Consider the following 17,687-nt stretch of genomic DNA (forward strand, 5'->3'; position numbering starts at 1 on the left):
TCCACTAGAAATCAAGAGTCGACTTATATTTTAAAGTGCTGACTTATTATTCCGTTTTCCCTGTCAAGGAATTTTTCACGTCTACTTTTTTATCTAATCGCTATATTAGGTGTATTGTCGTGGTTCCTATTTTTTTGAACGCGAATTGTGCTTTTTGGGGCGACCTTTGCTAAGTTAAGGTTTCGGAACACGAGCTTATCCATAAGGTCACCCGTAGCAAAATGGTCTCCCTCCCACAAGCAACTCACTCCACGAAAACAAAAGGTACATCTTTCAAATTCCATGGATAGTTTGCTAACGCAAATCTTTGGCTCCAAAGAGTTCGGTGAATATTTTGCATTTTTATCATACAGTAGGGTCTTGCTATGTATAAACCTCTACAAACGTAAATATTAATGAAGTACCCTCTGAAAATTATCGGGAGGTGCTGATTCGAGAGGCAACTTTCTTTCATGCTAAGCGTGAAAGAAAGATATCTACCTCAAATCACTGGTGGTAGCCTCTTCGTCTCCAAATCTTTGGCTCTAAAGAGTTCGCTGAATAGATTACGTTTTTAATCATACAGTAAGGTCTTGTTGTGTAGTTGCTGCTGGCATTCTCTTACATCCCCAAATCGCTACTGGCAACCTCTGGCATCTCCAAAGTCGGCCTCCTTGGAGAAATAAAGGTTAACATCTTTCTTTCATGCTTAGCGGCGTGAAAGAAAGATGCCGACCTATAGACACACCAGTGAGGAGAAAAAAAGAGTGCTGGCGACCTCTGGCATCTCCAAAGTTGACCTCCTTCGAGAAATAAAGGTCAACATCTTTCTTTCATGCTCAGTGTCGTGAAAGAAAGTTGCCAACCTATAATCGGGTTGTCAGCAGAAAAAAAGTAGATGTCGACCTATAGTCGGTCTGTGAGGATCAATAGATTGGCCTATGAGCAGAAAAAAAGGTCGACATATTTCTTTCACACCGCTAAGCATGAAAGAAAGATACCAACCTATAGTCAATATGTGAGGTGAGCTAGATTGGCCTGTGGGTCGAGAATATGGGCTTTCCCTTGGCCATTAAATCTAGTAGAAAAAACTCACCAGAAAATCAGGAGATCTGGACAAGTCAAAAACCCACCAGAAATAGGAATTAAAAAATAAACTTCTAGCATGCACAGTAAAGAAGACAATTTTTGAGTTTGATACTTACAGTTAGATGCACACAATGTATCTGATTGAAATCCCCTTGCACTTTGTGAGATCCGTTGTTTTGAAAAAGATCCATTATTCAATAGGATTGAATTCGGTGGGTGCCACTGACTTCATTCATTTGGGGATGTGGCCGATATTAAATTAGTGCATTAAGGAATGTTCTTTTTCTTAAAAAAATGGTAGTTAGTGGCTGCTGCTATCTTGAGTGTTAGTAAAAGGAAATATTCTGTTGTGTTTATTTTATCCATATATGAATGAATGCATAACGTTAATATGTTGAACATGAAACCATTGAGGAAGTATACTGTTTGTCGAAAATGAGCCTTGCATCTGGAGAAGCAATATTGACAAAAAATCCTCTAGATATCCACTTTGTCATCTCTACTCCCAGTCTTCAAGTGTGCGTAAAATGGAGGAAGAATCTCAGCTTCTTCCTCCAGGCTGTAAAAAACATAAATCTGTTGTGCAGGTCGAAAATCTGTCCAGAAGTGAGGAGAGACCCACAACCTCTGCTCCAGCTCGGAGGGGTCTTTTTGAAGAGCCGTAGAATGTGATTTTAGAAGGAGATGAAGAAGGGGCCGAACATGACATGCTGAGACTACCTATGTTGCAGCCCATGGAATGGGACCTCTAGAGAAACCAGTGGAGAGAGACAATGTCAGCCATGAGGATGATAGCGGCCATGGGACCACTCATGAGAAGGAGAATGAAGGGCAAGATTTGGAGGATCCTGTGCAGAGGGAGGAGGGTCTTGAAAGGGAAGGCATAGATAAGACACAAAGGGAAGGCATAGATAAGGTCTTAAAAGGGAAGGCATAGATAAGACACAAAGGGAAGGCATAGATAAGGTCTTAAAAGGGAAGGCATAGATAAGACACAAAGCAACCCCAAAGAGAGGGCACAGGCGCAAAGGACACCTCCAAACAGGTCAGAAAAATAGAGATTTTTGGGAAGATGATGAGAACTAGAAGCCCACAAGGATTCCTTTCAAGAATCAAAGTTGATTTCACCACCGATCCCCCATTGATACGCGGCTCTGCAGGATGGTGCCCACAGAGGCAGTACAAGAAAGCTTAACCAGAACACTGAGAGAACAATTTCTCGGTCATTCAGAAAGATGGGTGGGTACATGCCTAGTAAAGGCCTAGTAAAGGATCCTTTATTGTGTCTATGTGATCGACCTAGAAGGGGGAGGAATCACCTGTCACATCGGCTCATATTCAGTTTTTGTCTCATGCTTGGAGGGCTGTGAATGATCAATTTGAGGCACTCCTACATACTGACAATGAATGGGGCCCATTCTTGAGTGGAACTATGGTGCATATCTTGTATATGGCAACAATAGACGGAAGGCATTCATGGAGTGCATCAATCAAGGCATTATTAAGTGTTATAATATCTATGTTTTGGAATTCTTTTGTAACAATGCTTGGTCTTCACTATTTTGGTACTTGTTGAAGATCATCCTACAGACATATCTTGGCATTGCTCTGTGAAATGTGAGTTTGTCAATTTCAACAAAGGTGATGTCGGGGAGTTATTTTGTATGACAAGACTGAACAAGTAAGAGTTTATCATACTTGAACATCATGCTTTGAGGGCTCACATGGATGCAAGATGAAGCTACGGTGGATGGAATGTGAAGGGAGCCATGGATTTGGTGATAGTAGGGGTGAAGAGATTAGTGAAGATAATCAACTTGTGGAATCATAAACACATGACCACGACTTGGATTAGCCAAAATGAGTGTGACCCTTCATTTTCATGTGGCTCTTAATATAGCCAGGAGATTACAAAAGATGTGGACACAAGTGATGCCACCTCAACTCCAAAGATACCCTAGACTTTGACAATAATATATCTCGCACAAAAGGGTTCAAGAGATCAAGCACACCATCTAAAGCCCCTCATAAAACAGCTTCTAGCAGCAAGAGAATGGATAAAATTAGTGTCAAGGATATGGCTACTGTCATGCTCAAGAAAATGGGGGAGAATTGGAAAGTCCTTCCTAGGGATTTTGGAGCTTGCCTGAGGAGAGAGGGAGCATAGTGTCCTTTTTCTCCTTTTTTTCAAGGCTTTTTTGAGATCCACAGAGGGGCATTAGCTACTCGAATGGAACTAAGATTTCTCTTTATCATGGATGGTAGTGGCATTGGTTGCTCAAGAAAATGGAGGAGAACTGGAAAGTGCTTCCTAGGGATTTTGGAGCTTGCTTGAGGAGAGAGGGAGCATGGTGTCCTTTTTATCCTTTTTGTCGAGGCTTTTTTGAGATCCATAGCGGGCCATCAACTACTCGAATGGAACTAAGGTTTATCTTTATCATGGATGGTAGAGGCATTGGTGACTTGGTTTTTGGGACCTAAAAAGAAGGGTTCCCTTCATAAAAGATCTTCATGGGAAAGGCTTCATGTGGGGATTAGATAAGGAAATGTGCTCAAAGGAAGGTTGGCTAATAGCCTTTGGAAGCGACCAAAAAGATCTTCATAGTGGATGGTTTATTTGTGGTCAAGGAAAAACTTATCTACTCCCACTATGGCAAAATCTAACGATGAGAGAGAACACTAGACCTCTGAAGAAACTGTTTCTTCGATTGCATCAAGAAGCCAAGTTGCTAGTGGTGATGTGAACGCCATGTTCCAAGAATTTATGTGCACCATAGCGCACCAAGGGGAACAAATGCTGGAGTGCAAGGCTTTGATATAGGCCTTGGAGAGCCGGATACCTCGTCACACCCATTCTCGCTCCATTAGTTATCATGAGGATCCCTTCCCAAATATTTGCTTCGGCTACCTCCATTTGTGGAGTTAATGTAGCAATCCCATGCTTTAAACGATTTACAAGTATGTGAGTTAGTTATCATGAGGATCCCTTCCCAAATATTTGCTTCGGCTACCTCCATTTGTGGAGTTAATGTAGCAATCCCATGCTTTAAACGATTTACAAGTATGTGAGTTAGTTATCATGAGGATCCCTTCCCAAATATTTGCTTCGACTACCTCCATTTGTGGAGTTAATGTAGCAATCCCATGCTTTAAACGATTTACAAGTATGTGAGTTAGAGCCTTGGACACAAGTGACAACTCGCACTACCGCGCATAGGAGGAATAAAGACAACACGTGGGGCACGAGCAATTTCTTGCAGCTCTCGATGCAAGGACGGTGTTGTCAACTTCCTCGACTCACCTTCAAAAGGGTGAATTTTAGTAAGTATAAGGGTAAACTTGACCCCACAACTTTGCACTCATGGATTCATCAGTTTGAGGCTTATTTTCTCCTATTGTAGGAAGTCAGATGTATGAATGGGACCACTTTGTCAAGGACTTGAAGAAGTAGTTTCTACCACCTCACTATCTTGAGTAGCTCAAGGATGAGTACTGGGGATTGCATTAGAACGCCAACCAATCCTTCAATTTTCTAACAAACTCACTCACCTAGCTTTATAGTTGCAAAAATCAAAAGAGGACAAGAAAGGTCAATTCCTTTACGGTTTAGACATGCAAATCAAATGGATGAGTGTATGTTTGAGACCACAAACTTTTGATTGGGAACTTTCACTTACACAAGGTGCTAGGATGAAATACAAGGTGCCTCCCAACCCCAAGTGTCCAAGGTAATAGTTACCACACTGGGGCAAGGGATAGAACTAGACCTAATCGGGCATGGGCTATAGTAGCTAATACATCAGCACCAAGTACTAAAAGAAGAAGTCAACAAACTATGCACAAGATGATTGTTGGGAATTCATTTTGTGCACCTATAGTTATGATCCATGATGTATGCATGTCAAGGATAGATCACCATGTCTAGTGCATTGATAGTGTTGCTAGAAGGCCCATTACTTCTCAACATTATCTATTTTCCTTACTTGAGTCTGCTCAATGGAGTTCTACTCTAGATACCTCAAGGTCCATGGCCTTGGTACCTTTGAGGATCCAATGATCCCTGGGATTTTTGATTACTCCACTTTTGAAATCTTCCAAGAGTCGTGGGTCATGACCTCTCTTAGGACCAAATCACTAGACCTCGTCCTAGTCACCTTGTGGGACCTGAGGAAGGGGTTCCACAACTCATCAATTCCTTCAATGAATGCATATGTGGTATCTTTGGATTATCTTCCCACGCATGGACATGAGTGTCCATCCCTCAGATGGGAGCATTCCTACCTAAAAATTTCCTTCAAGTTGTAAACAACAGATACAATGAATCCTAGTATCATTCGAAGTTGCTTTATTGCTTCCCACATCTCAGATGTTTTAATGTGGCTCCATCCTTGGGACTAGAGTCTCTAAGCATATTTAGTTGGGGGTTCCTTAAGTCCCTTAGTTTTATTTCCATCACGTGTACACCAAAAAAAAGATACCCTTAAATGAGTAAGTTAGATTTTGTATATATTATATATGCCAAGCAGTAGGGACCTAGGAGTGTTGTACATACCTAAGACTTGTTCTTTAAATGGAGTCCAATCCCCAAGGAATTAGTCTTAGTGGGGGTAATACTCACCCACATTGTTCAATTGCTTCTCTAATCTCCTGATAGATCCCCCAAGATTTCTTAAAATTAAATAAAAACCATTTACTTTGCTTAAATAATTAATAAATCACACATCATGATATATTGAAAAAAACATTCTATCTACAAAGGCATAGGTAAGCTCATTAAATATACAAGAATAACTTAATCAATTGTCCAATCTTAAAGAAAGAACAAATCCATCCACACTTTAGAATTAACAACTTAGGTATAATAACCCTTTTCCTAGCCTAGAACCATAACCCATTAGTCAACCATACATACCTAAATCTACTAAGTGGACTAATCTCATTCTATGAGTTACATACTTAGATATAATAACCCTTTTCCTAGCCGTTAGAACCATAACCCATTAGTCAACCATGCATGCCTAAATCTGCTAATGGACTCATCTCATTTTATATGTAAAGGTATGCTCATCTCTATACTCTCATCTCTCTCTTTACATATTCCTAGAAGAAGAAGGGAGAATCATGGAGTTGATTAAACTTCCATGCCCTTGTACAAATTTAAATAATCATGCTTGCATGTCTCTCTCATTCACATTCACAAGATCATATCATAAACAAAATATGCCACACTTCTTACATCACCACAATGATTTACAAGAAGATTTGTAAATCAACTACCCTAGTTGATCTACGACTATCTATAGCCATTTCCTTTTCATCTAATTAAACAAGAACTAACCTAGATTCATGGTACCCTTATTTACTACAAATGCAAGCACTTCATCCAATAGAAAACATGGTAGCCTTATTTACTACAAATGCAAGCACTTCATCTAATCGAAAGCATGGTAGCCTTATTTACTACTAACCTAGATTCATGGTAGCCTTATTTACTACTAACCTAGATTCATGGTAGCCTTATTTACTACAAATGCAAGCACTTCATCTAATCGAAAGCATATTTGACAATTTTCATTCACCAACTTGAACTTTATGGAAGAAAGACCATTCATTTTAATCATTCTCTTAACTTAGGATAAGATGAAAACATGTTCTATCCTCGTGAGCCAATTAGAACCACATAGAGAATGTCATCATCTCAAGTGATACCACATGATAGAAGGTAACTCATATCACTTAGTTAAATGCATGCCGGGATTTCTAAAAACCTAATTCTTATTCAACAAGCAAAACACCTATCTCTATTATAAATTAAATCTTCTAAACCATACTTGAATCAAAAGATAAGAGTTGTCAGAGATGCACTTCATAATTTGACTTGTAGAGATAGAGATAAGAGCTATATAGGAGATGAACTTGATAATTTGACTTGTAGATATAGAGATAAGAGCTATATAGGAGATGAACTTGATAATTTGACTTGTAGAGATAGAGATAGTGATGGAGCTTATCCTTGCCTTGAGAATTTGATGACAGTTGTCTACCACTTCAAAAGTCCACAAATGAAAGCTTTGCAATGGTCAAATTATCCCAAATTTGTATTGCTTTCTCTCCATCTTCATTTTGTTTAATATCCTCTTCAAATTTCACTATTAGGGATCATTTTGGATGATTTGGCCAAGGCTAAGGGAAGGAGGCAATTCTGTAGTTTTCTATAGATTTTGTTTTGGCTGCTTTAGGTCTCTCAATTGACACAATTGATGGGCTCTATAGTGATGGGAATTTAGCCTAGCATATGGGTACAACAATAGAGTGGGAAACCCTAGACACACAAAAGGCTCAGTAATTATGCTTAGCAGAAGGGAGAGGTATGGTAGATATTTGCACTGAATTTTGACAAATTTTGGGGCTTTGAATTGAGAGATTAGAAGTATGGGTTAGTTACCCACTTGGATATGGATTCATTACCTATATACTTGGCAAGGTATTGGGCACACAAGGGGCCTTCATAGGAGTGCATAGATGAATCCCTCCATAACTTACAAGCACAATGGTATTAAAATTTGTAATTTTTTAGGTTATTGGGAAGAAGGCAAAGAAAGGTAGACCCTTTTGTTAGGATTAGATACGTGCTATAGTATGGGAAAGTTGTTGGTCATAATTAATCTCCAAGATGAAGCACACAAGTCTTGCATAAGAGCTTGCATGGATAGCTATGGAAGAGGGCTTAAAATACCACAAGCATCCTCCTACATAGGTTGATAGTTACATCATCTTTCCTCACTTTGAGGGTCTATTTATGAGTGGAAATAAGGATAGGATTCATAAGAGTAAGAAGAAGAGGATTAATAAATTATGTCATCACTCAATCAATAGAATTAAAAAATTGTCAATCCTTAAAATTTATTCATCATCATCAAGAAATTGAGGAGCTTAGGACCATACCTCAAGCCCAAAAGATAGAGAAAAAGAGAAATGACTAAGAAGTTGCTGAAAATTGTCGTTCAATAAATTAGCCACATCTCGACCTAGGAATGTCGGATTGCCAAAATTTTTGATTCAAATTAAAGATTAGTAGTAGAGGCATAAGTTAGCTTTTTTACTTATAATCTTATTTGGCTAGTAGGAAGGTAAAAAATGCGACATACAACATGGGAGTCTCCAATAAGGCCTTCATGTCTCCTTCTAAATGGAGTCTACGAGAAAAGTGAAAATTTAAATCTGCTTTTATGTGGAGAAGGTTCATTGAAGAGGACTTGAACCCTTGGGCTTGGCTCCATCAAACTCACTATCATAACATGAATCTTTTCTTGAAAATAATCCAGAAAAAAAATATGGAAGAATGTGTATGTGTGTAAACTAGTAAAAAGGGGTTTGATTTGGGTGCAAGAAAAAGTAGACGGACACTTTTGGAATATTTTGAGAATGCTAGTTTGGCTTAGTGTGTTTAATGGATGTTCGATAATTATTAAGAGTTTTAGACAAACTTTTTTTTAATGACTTGATCATTGAGTCTTGACCTATCCCCACCAAAGATATTGGATATAATTCCAAGCCAACTTTAACTATGAACAAGGGTGAAAGAGAGGCATTAGGAATGTAGAAAAACCTTAAAGAATTGGAAGGCCCATAAGAAAATTTATAAAAAATAATGATTATGGGGATCCAAATTAGAAGGAAAAAATGTGGGTTCCCATTCTAGTATGTGTTGACACTTGTCAAATACCTCTAGTTAGCTTTTTCAAAATTAAAATTTGCATTTTTAAATTCACCTTTTATTTTCACATTAGTTACATAATTGTCACACTTAAAGGCAAAGGTATTTTCACATTAGTTACATAATTGTCACACTTAAAGGCAAAGGTATGGACATCTTACATACTCTCCCCACGTCTAAATTTAATCGAGTTGTCCTCAACTCAAAAAAGAAGGAAAGTTTCAATGGATCTCGTCCAACCCATTCCCAAGTAGCATCCTCAATTGGGTAATGCTTCCACTAAATAAGAGCTTCACACAGAGACGGTTAGGTTCCTTAGGGTCTTCTCTCAAATATTCAATATCCTCTCAGGTTCAGTTTGAAACTTTGACTCACTATACTAAGCTCAATATGCTCATTACTAAATACATGAGTTTCACCCCAGGAATATTTTGAGTGGATTGACATGGAGCACATTGTGGGTTCAGAGATGAGAGGAGGTAACAAAAGTTCATATGCCTATTCTCCTACCTTTCTTGTTACCATATACGGGCCATAGAGTTGTTTTCTGAACTCGGGCATGGATCTGGTTGATTGGCCTTGTTGGTCCTTAATGGATGAGTCCATGGCTCTTTTATATGGATCTGTTGGTTGATCTTGTTGATCTTCAACGGAGAGTCCATCTCAATTTTTCTTATGTGATTATATTGCTAGGTACTATGAGCTAGGAACTATTGAAAAGGCCCCTAAGTGAACAGGTGGTGAGCGTTCTGGTTGCCAATGATGCCATAGGTACACCGATAAAGAAATGATTGGAAATTAGAATTCAAGCTAGATATTTTGGAGGATTATGATCATTGATACTATGGTTTTATTAAAGGATGTTTTAAAGACAGCTGAATCTATGAAACTGGAAATTTCATATTGGGTGTGTAAGTGGTGTGACTATCTTGAAGTTTGCTTGAAGCGCCGACTAGGAGGCCTGGAAACTCTTTTTCCTAGTACCCGAGGCAAAACATAACCAAATTTCTAAATGGATCCTATCACTACAGTGGTTGGGCAGTTGGCTAACCCATGGGATTGGGATGGAGTTAGGCTAGACTGATGGATCCCTAAAATGAGACTCAATTCTGTTAAGTTATGATAGTTGAAGTAAATCCTGGATAGTCCTTGTTCTATGGAGAAGAATCAACGGCTGTGCCTCTTGACGAGGAAAAAAGCGTTGGTCTCTATGATCCAAGTATAAGTCTCTTCCCTTGATCGGACCATGTGACTTATAGGTTCGGTCCGATTAGTTTGGTTAGGTAAGACTCTTGACTACGTTAGAATAAAATATCCTGAAGGAATTGCCTGTGCTTTTTGGGCGACGGAAGTTTTTCTGGGTTCGGTTTTGGAAGAACCGAGGGATTAGTCTCTTGTCTGAATATTCGTGGGCGAGGCCCTGAGTGAGAGGCTCTGCCATGCACAAGAAGTGCTACTTTCATTGCTAGCACCCCCGAAATTGTTGCATATGTTGTTATCATATCCGAGGGCAGGGATCTATCATTCCACTTATAACGATCTTGTTGTTTTTTTACACATGTAGCAGGCTTTGAGGTAGAAGCTTTTGTAGCTTCCTGACCATTGCCTTATTTTTATTCGCCTACATTTGTGTGAGCACATTCAATAGGACATTGGCTATTTTGTAGTGTTGAATGCTTAACACATGCAAGTTTGACATGTAAGACCTCAATTATGGAAATGGAACTTTTACAAGGGGTGATCTTTGGAGAAGTCACACGATGGTGCCAATGGTGCATCCTTTAAGGCATTCAGAATGTTCTTTATAGGGCACTCATGGGGTCCTTATTGAAAATGGAAACACTTAATGAAAGTCTCCTTATGGCTGGTCCTTGTTGAAAATGGAAACACTGTAAAATGAACATTCAGAGTGTTCTTTATAGGGCACTCATGGGGTCCTTATTGAAAATGGAAACACTTAATGAAAGTCTCCTTATGGCTGGTCCTTATTGAAAATGGAAACACTTAATAGGGCATTCATGGGGTCCTTATTGAAAATGGAAACACTTAATGAAAGTCTCCTTATGGCTGGTCCTTGTTGAAAATGGAAACACTCTAAAACGAAGGTCTCCTTCTAGTTGGTCCTTGTTGAAAATGAAAACACTATAACGAAGGTCTCCTTATGGGTGCACCAATGGTGTATACACAATTAGTTTTGGGTTAATTTGACAGGTGGTAGTAGACATTGGATGGAAGAGCTGGTTAACTAGTTGTGGAGAGTGAGAGATACAGTGTTGGTGGGGAGAAAGTCTTCTAGCTTCCCTCTCTTGTGAGATTGGATTGCACAGAGTCCAAGCAATTGGATTGGTAGAGTTTGAGGGTTTTGGGCTTCCATTACCCTGATGATCGATATACTTTTATGATTTAGATGGGTTTATACTTTTGGTGAAGACAATGCTTGTTCTGAAGCTACAACTTTCCTAAACAAGTTGTTTCCATGGAATAGAACTAGTGCTAGAGTGGAATTGGAGCATTCTATTGATCTATTGCTTAGTTTATTTTTCCCATGAGTTGCAAAACTTGTGGTAGATCGATTGAGAGTTGAGTTGGAGTATTCTATGATTTTTGCTAACTTTTAACCATTTCTTTTCTTTTGTTTTCTTTGTTTTTATCAATGGGTGATTAAAGAAAGAAGGGCAACCCTCCATGTGCTTAGGTTGAAGTCCCATGACCTCCCTAGGTATCAATTCATCATTAATTTCTTCAATTTTATCTAATTTTTTATTAATTAAGCTAATTAAAAACTTTCAATTTGTAAAACTTTTTTATTTTTTGGTGTTGATGCTTGATTGAAAGTAATGTGCCATTAAGTAGAGCTTCGATCCATTCAATAAGTGGTATAGGAGATAAATTAGATCCAAAGTTAAGGGTAGAGGCACAACTGTGTAGGAAAAAAGGCCAAAACTTCTCTCTAAAAAGTTCAATTGTTAGCTTGGGAAGTCTAATCATTAGCCCTAGGGCCCAATCATCAAGGTTAGGAAGTCTAATCATTAGCCCTAGGTTCCAATCATCTAGATTGAGAAATCGTCGATTGAAAATTCTAAATGCTAGCAATTTATGGTTTGCAAAGCCATAAAAGGTAATTCATAAATGCTTGCAATTCTAAATTCTAAATGCTAGCAATTTTTGGTTTGTAAAGCCAATCACCAATAAGAAGATTTGATCATCGCATTAATTTAAGAAGTTGAGTCATTGATTGTTGGAAAGTCAAATAGTTTTGCAGGGTCCAATTCATTCGTTGTTAAGAAAGTCCAATTGTCATCGACTAATGTCTGATTACATTGATCTCGATGAAGTTCAATTGTTGAGACTAGTTTGATGGTCAAAAACTGTAATCATAAGGAGTTCGATCGCTTGATTGAACTAGTCCAATCGTCCAATTGGAGATTCCAAGGAGACAACTTCTAAAGTTTCTAGAGATTGATTTCCACATTTTAAAAGAGTTTTTATATATTAATTTTCATAGTTTTTGAGATAGACCTCCTAAAAACCTATCCTTCTATGTAAAATAATTATTTAAAAAAAGGAGTACAAAATTTTAAAATAAAAAAACATCAAAAACCTAGAAAATTATAAAAGCATCTTGGCAATCTGCTTATGCATTTACAATTATGTCAAAATCATAGCTACCTCTTTCTCAAACCCTTTTTTTAAAGACACAAAACGTTATCATATATGCCAAGTCTAACCACCCTAATGGCACTAGATTCTAGTTCGGAAGCAGATCAAGAATCCTTCAGAATGGAGGAACCTAGACTAGGAGGGTGTGACATAAGCCTTTGTGCATACTGAATTAGGGTTTGTGTTTTAGGATTTGCAAGAAAAATTAGGGCTTGCATTTTTGCGTTAAATTTGAGTTTTTGCATGAACTTTTTATTCATTTTCAACATAGTGTAGTGCTAGAAAGTCTAGATTTCAGCCTAGCATGATACAAAGGGTTTTGCATAAGTTGAAGGGTTTCAGACAGGAGACATTTTTCCTCACAGCTAGATTGACCAACGATCAATATAACACTAGCCAAGGCCGCTCATAGGAAGTGGCCAATATTGTAAATGGATGTGAAGTCAATATTTCTAATTGGCCATCTCAAGAAGGAGTTTTATGTGGCACAACCACCTAGGTTTGAGATAACCAGTTCAGAAAATAAAGTGTGCAAACTCCGAAGGCATTGTACAAGCTGGAGCATGCCCATGAGGCATGGTACTAGCAACAAATAAATGTTTTTTTGTAAGTATTAGTCTTTTTTAAAGCCCTTCAAATATAAATTTATATATTTTCTCTGAGCAAGGTAGGTACATGATAATTGTCCTATATGTGGATGACCTGATTATGATAGCCATGAAGAGAAGGTCCAATAGACACATAAGATGTTGAGTTTAGAGTTTGATATGACACCTTGGGGATTATACATTACTATTTAGGGATTGAGGTATAGCAAGAGAGTCACATGGAATCTTCATTTCTCGAGCATGCTAGAGAAGTTCTAAAGACATTTAAATGGCTAAGTGCAAGTTAGTGGGGTTACTCCCATGGAGGTTGATGCAAAGCTTTTGATGGAAGATGCTTCCCCACTTGTGGATATGAAGGAGTACATGAAGTTGGTGGGGAGTTTGATTTTTCTGTGCAATACATAACTTGACATCAACTTTACAGTTGGTGTCATTAGGAGGTTCTCAAACTATCCACGAGAGAACCAGATTTAGGGTTTGGGATATGCTCAAGGTGGGTTAATGGATCGTACTCGACCACCTGCTTAAGTATAGGTCCTAATTTAGCCTACATCTTTCTCACAAGATCTTGGGGTTCTCTTGGGATTTGCTCTTTCTCCAATACTGGGTTAAGATACTCCTTAAGTTTCTTCGGAAGATTTTTATAATCAATGGCCTTATTTTCTTTGAGAAGGTTTGAGCATGAGATATTCTCACTATCTCCATAAGGGGGGCATCTTCGAAGCTCTTGTTTTATAGTCACAAAGTCATTATCCTTGTGATCGTGAATTATATTTTTGCATGCTCTTTGAGGTCTTCTTCATTATGCCTTGCACTCAAATTGCCATGATGCGCTCGAATCTCTTTGTGAATATAAACATGCTGAATGGAATCCTTTGCCATCTTGCATAGACAATGACACTTTACCAACATACATAATGGGATGCGCAATATCATCACCTATTTCATCATGTCCTAGTTTTTCCATTTTCTGCACCTTGCTTTAGCTAAATCTTTCAAGCTTGGGTATTTGTACTATACATCTTCACCAAGGTGTCCCAAGTCTCCTTAGGTATTTATGAATCCTATGTATGCATAATCATAGAATTTGACACACTGCCAGGCAATCAATACAACACTTTTCTAGCTCTTTCATACCATGTATTATATGCCTGCATTGAGGGGTGGTATTTTCTTCACCAATCTTTGGCTACTTTTCATCACATGTGATGAACTTTCAATATCCTTTTCCCATAAGTAAATTGGTCATCCTAAACTTCCATGCTTGGAAGCTATTCTTGTCCAGATAGACTATCAGTCATGATAACCAACAAATAGTGCTTTCTAAAAACCTTATGCACTTGTAGTAAACCTATAATCTCTACTGTAAACCTATTATATTGTAACTATATGTAAACAAGTCATATAAACATACATCCACCAACACTTGTAACATTTAGTATCTCTGTACAGATAATCTTGCACAACCAAACTTTCGTTGTAACTTTGTACAAAGCTAGAAATTGGGCATACATAGTCAAAATCGACACTTCACAAAGTGCTTGTGAAAAACTCACAAAGCCAAAACGGGGCCTAAATCGTGCCCTAATCATGCTGAAATGTGTAAAATCATAGCTAACTACACATAATTTAGTCTTCTTCCTGCACCCAGGAGGATGTCTCAATCTAAGATATCGACTTCCCTAACTGCCTATAGCTCTCATAGCTACCAAAAGTGTTGCTCCAAAATCAAAGAGGGAAAGAGATGGACATACCCTTACCCATCTACTACTTCCTTGCTTGCCTCCTTAACTCTCACATAAATTGGAGGTTTGATACCATAAAGAGAATGCGAGTGAGAGGGAGAGCTTGAGTTCCTGTCAAGCAAACACACACACACAAGAGAGAGCAAGACACAAGAGAGATGGATGGCTGAATTTTCTTCTATCTTCTTCAGTCCCGACTATATGAGCTGGCGCTATAACTATGCCATACATTAGTAATATAAATATAGCTCTCACACATCATGTTGTCCCACTGCTGGCGTATCAACCATTATCTTACCAATTGTGTCAATGGATAGTGTGAAAGCTCATCAATGTCCATAGCACTAGCTGAGCTCGATATCTGAACAAAACTGGTGTAACCATGTAAAACTATGGAATGGTTAAGCAGATTCTCATGCTCAGGAAACCTTTGCTACAATCATGTAGCAACTAGAAGGCAAATGAGAGGAATTATCGTGGAAAATATCATGTAGAAGCCCCTCTTTGATCAAAAGTTGAAAAGATTTGCCTAGGGTAAAGCTTAACTAAAACTCATGGAAGTAAAGAATGCCCAAACTAGCTGACTCCTTTCTAAAAGGTTCCTCTTCCAAAGCTTAGAGGCTCAAAAGCTTAGAGGCTTCCTTCAAATACTTTTGATAGAGCTCATGAATGCAAAATGGAATTAAGGATTGGGGGGGGGGGGGGCGCATAATGATCTTAAATAGATGGGCTTCAAAGTGCTTAAGCATAAAGCTCTCCACATGTCTCAAGTTTTATGCGAGAGTCGATACATGGGGGGGGGGATGTTTATGGAGATGTGCAAAGGTATGGGAGAGTTACAACTTTTTATTTGCACTATAATTATGTTGGCAAGGAGATAGGCTACAAGCACCCAAGATTCAAATGATAAGACATGGCCATGTAGGGGATCTTTGTTGTTGGGACTGGGAACATGTTTGAGTGTCATTAAGAGTGTCGCTTTGAGATACATGCCTATAATAACGCTTTTCGTGATGCATTTATTTTGAGATACATGCCTGTAGTAACTCTTTTAATGATGCATTTTATTTTGATGTCAAGATAGTCGTTGCTTTATCATTATTCTATTAGATCAAATTTAGCATGGCATTGCCTAGGACCCAAACTATAGTAGTGTCTGTGTAAACTATTATAGTTGAAATAAGGAAATATCATTTTCCTTTACCGTTACACAAGAAATAATCGTGGATGCACCCCACAGGGAAGGTGGCATAAGATTGATCTAGACATAACAAAGTATATCGATGAATCATACAAATAAAAGAGGATGTATAAGGAAATATATAATGTGTTTCCTAGAAGTTATAACTACAAAGATCTAAGCACAAAATGAGGATTTATAAGGAAATATAGAATATGTTTCCTAGAAGTTATAACTACAAACATCTAAGCACAAAATGAGAAGGCAAACTAAAGTAAAGAAAAATCAAGCGGATGATAAGGGTAATAAAAAGGTAGATTTCAAGAGACAAGGGCAAGCAAAAGGTTGATGAAAGTCACAACTCAACAACCCTCCAGAAGGCACATGCATAGAGTATATTTTGCCCCACAAACCCCTATTGTGAGATCAAATAAGTTAATAACATACCTTTACTTTTTGGTCATGCCTTTATTTGGATAACACCACAAAAGGTGGTGATGGTTGAGAGATGCTTAGAAGGGGCATTCACATGTTCAAGCGAAGCACACTGTAAGTATGCAATATTGTCTCAACAATTCACCTGGAGTTAATAAGAGGTAGATAGTTGTGGACAAGATACTCATTTTGGTGATCATCTATATGTGATAATCACATACATTATGGTGCTTTTTGAGAATCTCTCACAAGAGGTTACTTATAAGTAACACATGACTTTTGACTGTTTAAAGGTTTTATATTCCATTCCATGAGAAATATCAAGATTTTTTCTTTACGCAAGCAGCTTACAAGAATCTATTGTAGATGACAAAGCTCAGAAATCAATTTGCTAAAAAAAACAACACTAAACAAAATCCACAAAACTCAAGAATCTACGATAATATGTTTATAAGAATAAAATTATTCTTATGTTCTTTTAATTTTTGGAGATAAAAGTATGTAAACTTTCCATGGATATGAAAGTGTGGTTATATTATGTATAATTTTTTATATCTATACATGTACACACGCACCTCTCTCTCTCTCTCTCTCTCTCTCTCTCTCTCTCTCTATGTGTAGAGAGCAACACCGCTCTCTTTCTCTCTGCACACTTTAGCACCCAAACATCTCTCACTCACACACAAACTCCAGCACCTAAACTCTCTCTCTCTCTCTCTCTCTCTCTCTCAACCCGCACAAAACCATGTACACAAACAGAGAGCCCGCACAAAAACACACACAGATCCCCTTCAAAAACAACCACCTTCTCTCTCTCTCTCTCTCTCTCTCATTTCATCCATGGTCCATGATTCTTCTCTTACTCTCCAATTAATCCAATGGATTGAATTTGATTAGCCTATACAAACATGTACAAACAAATGTTGGTAGACATCTCTCTCTCTAACACATACAGATTGCACACCCCTCTCACCCTCTTTCACACACACACACACACACACACACACACACACACACACCTTACATTTGTTACATCCTCGATAGAAAAAATTAAACATCACACAATTCTTGTCAGCACCTGCTTACATGTAAACATTAGAGAGAGAAAGGCTTTTATAACTTGAATGGTTGAGAGAAAAACAATTAAAATAGATGCATGCTTGCACGTATCTCTAGACCTTCCCACCATTATCTCCCCTTGCTCTCTAGGCTTTCAGCCTCACCACCAATAGAAAGAAAAATTGTACAACATACACTCAACAATACAATTTTGG

The sequence above is a fragment of the Cibotium barometz genome, chromosome 61 (genome assembly GCF_041138505.1).
Source record: "Cibotium barometz isolate CiBa-2024 chromosome 61, ASM4113850v1, whole genome shotgun sequence".
In the NCBI taxonomy this organism is placed as follows: domain Eukaryota; kingdom Viridiplantae; phylum Streptophyta; class Polypodiopsida; order Cyatheales; family Cibotiaceae; genus Cibotium; species Cibotium barometz.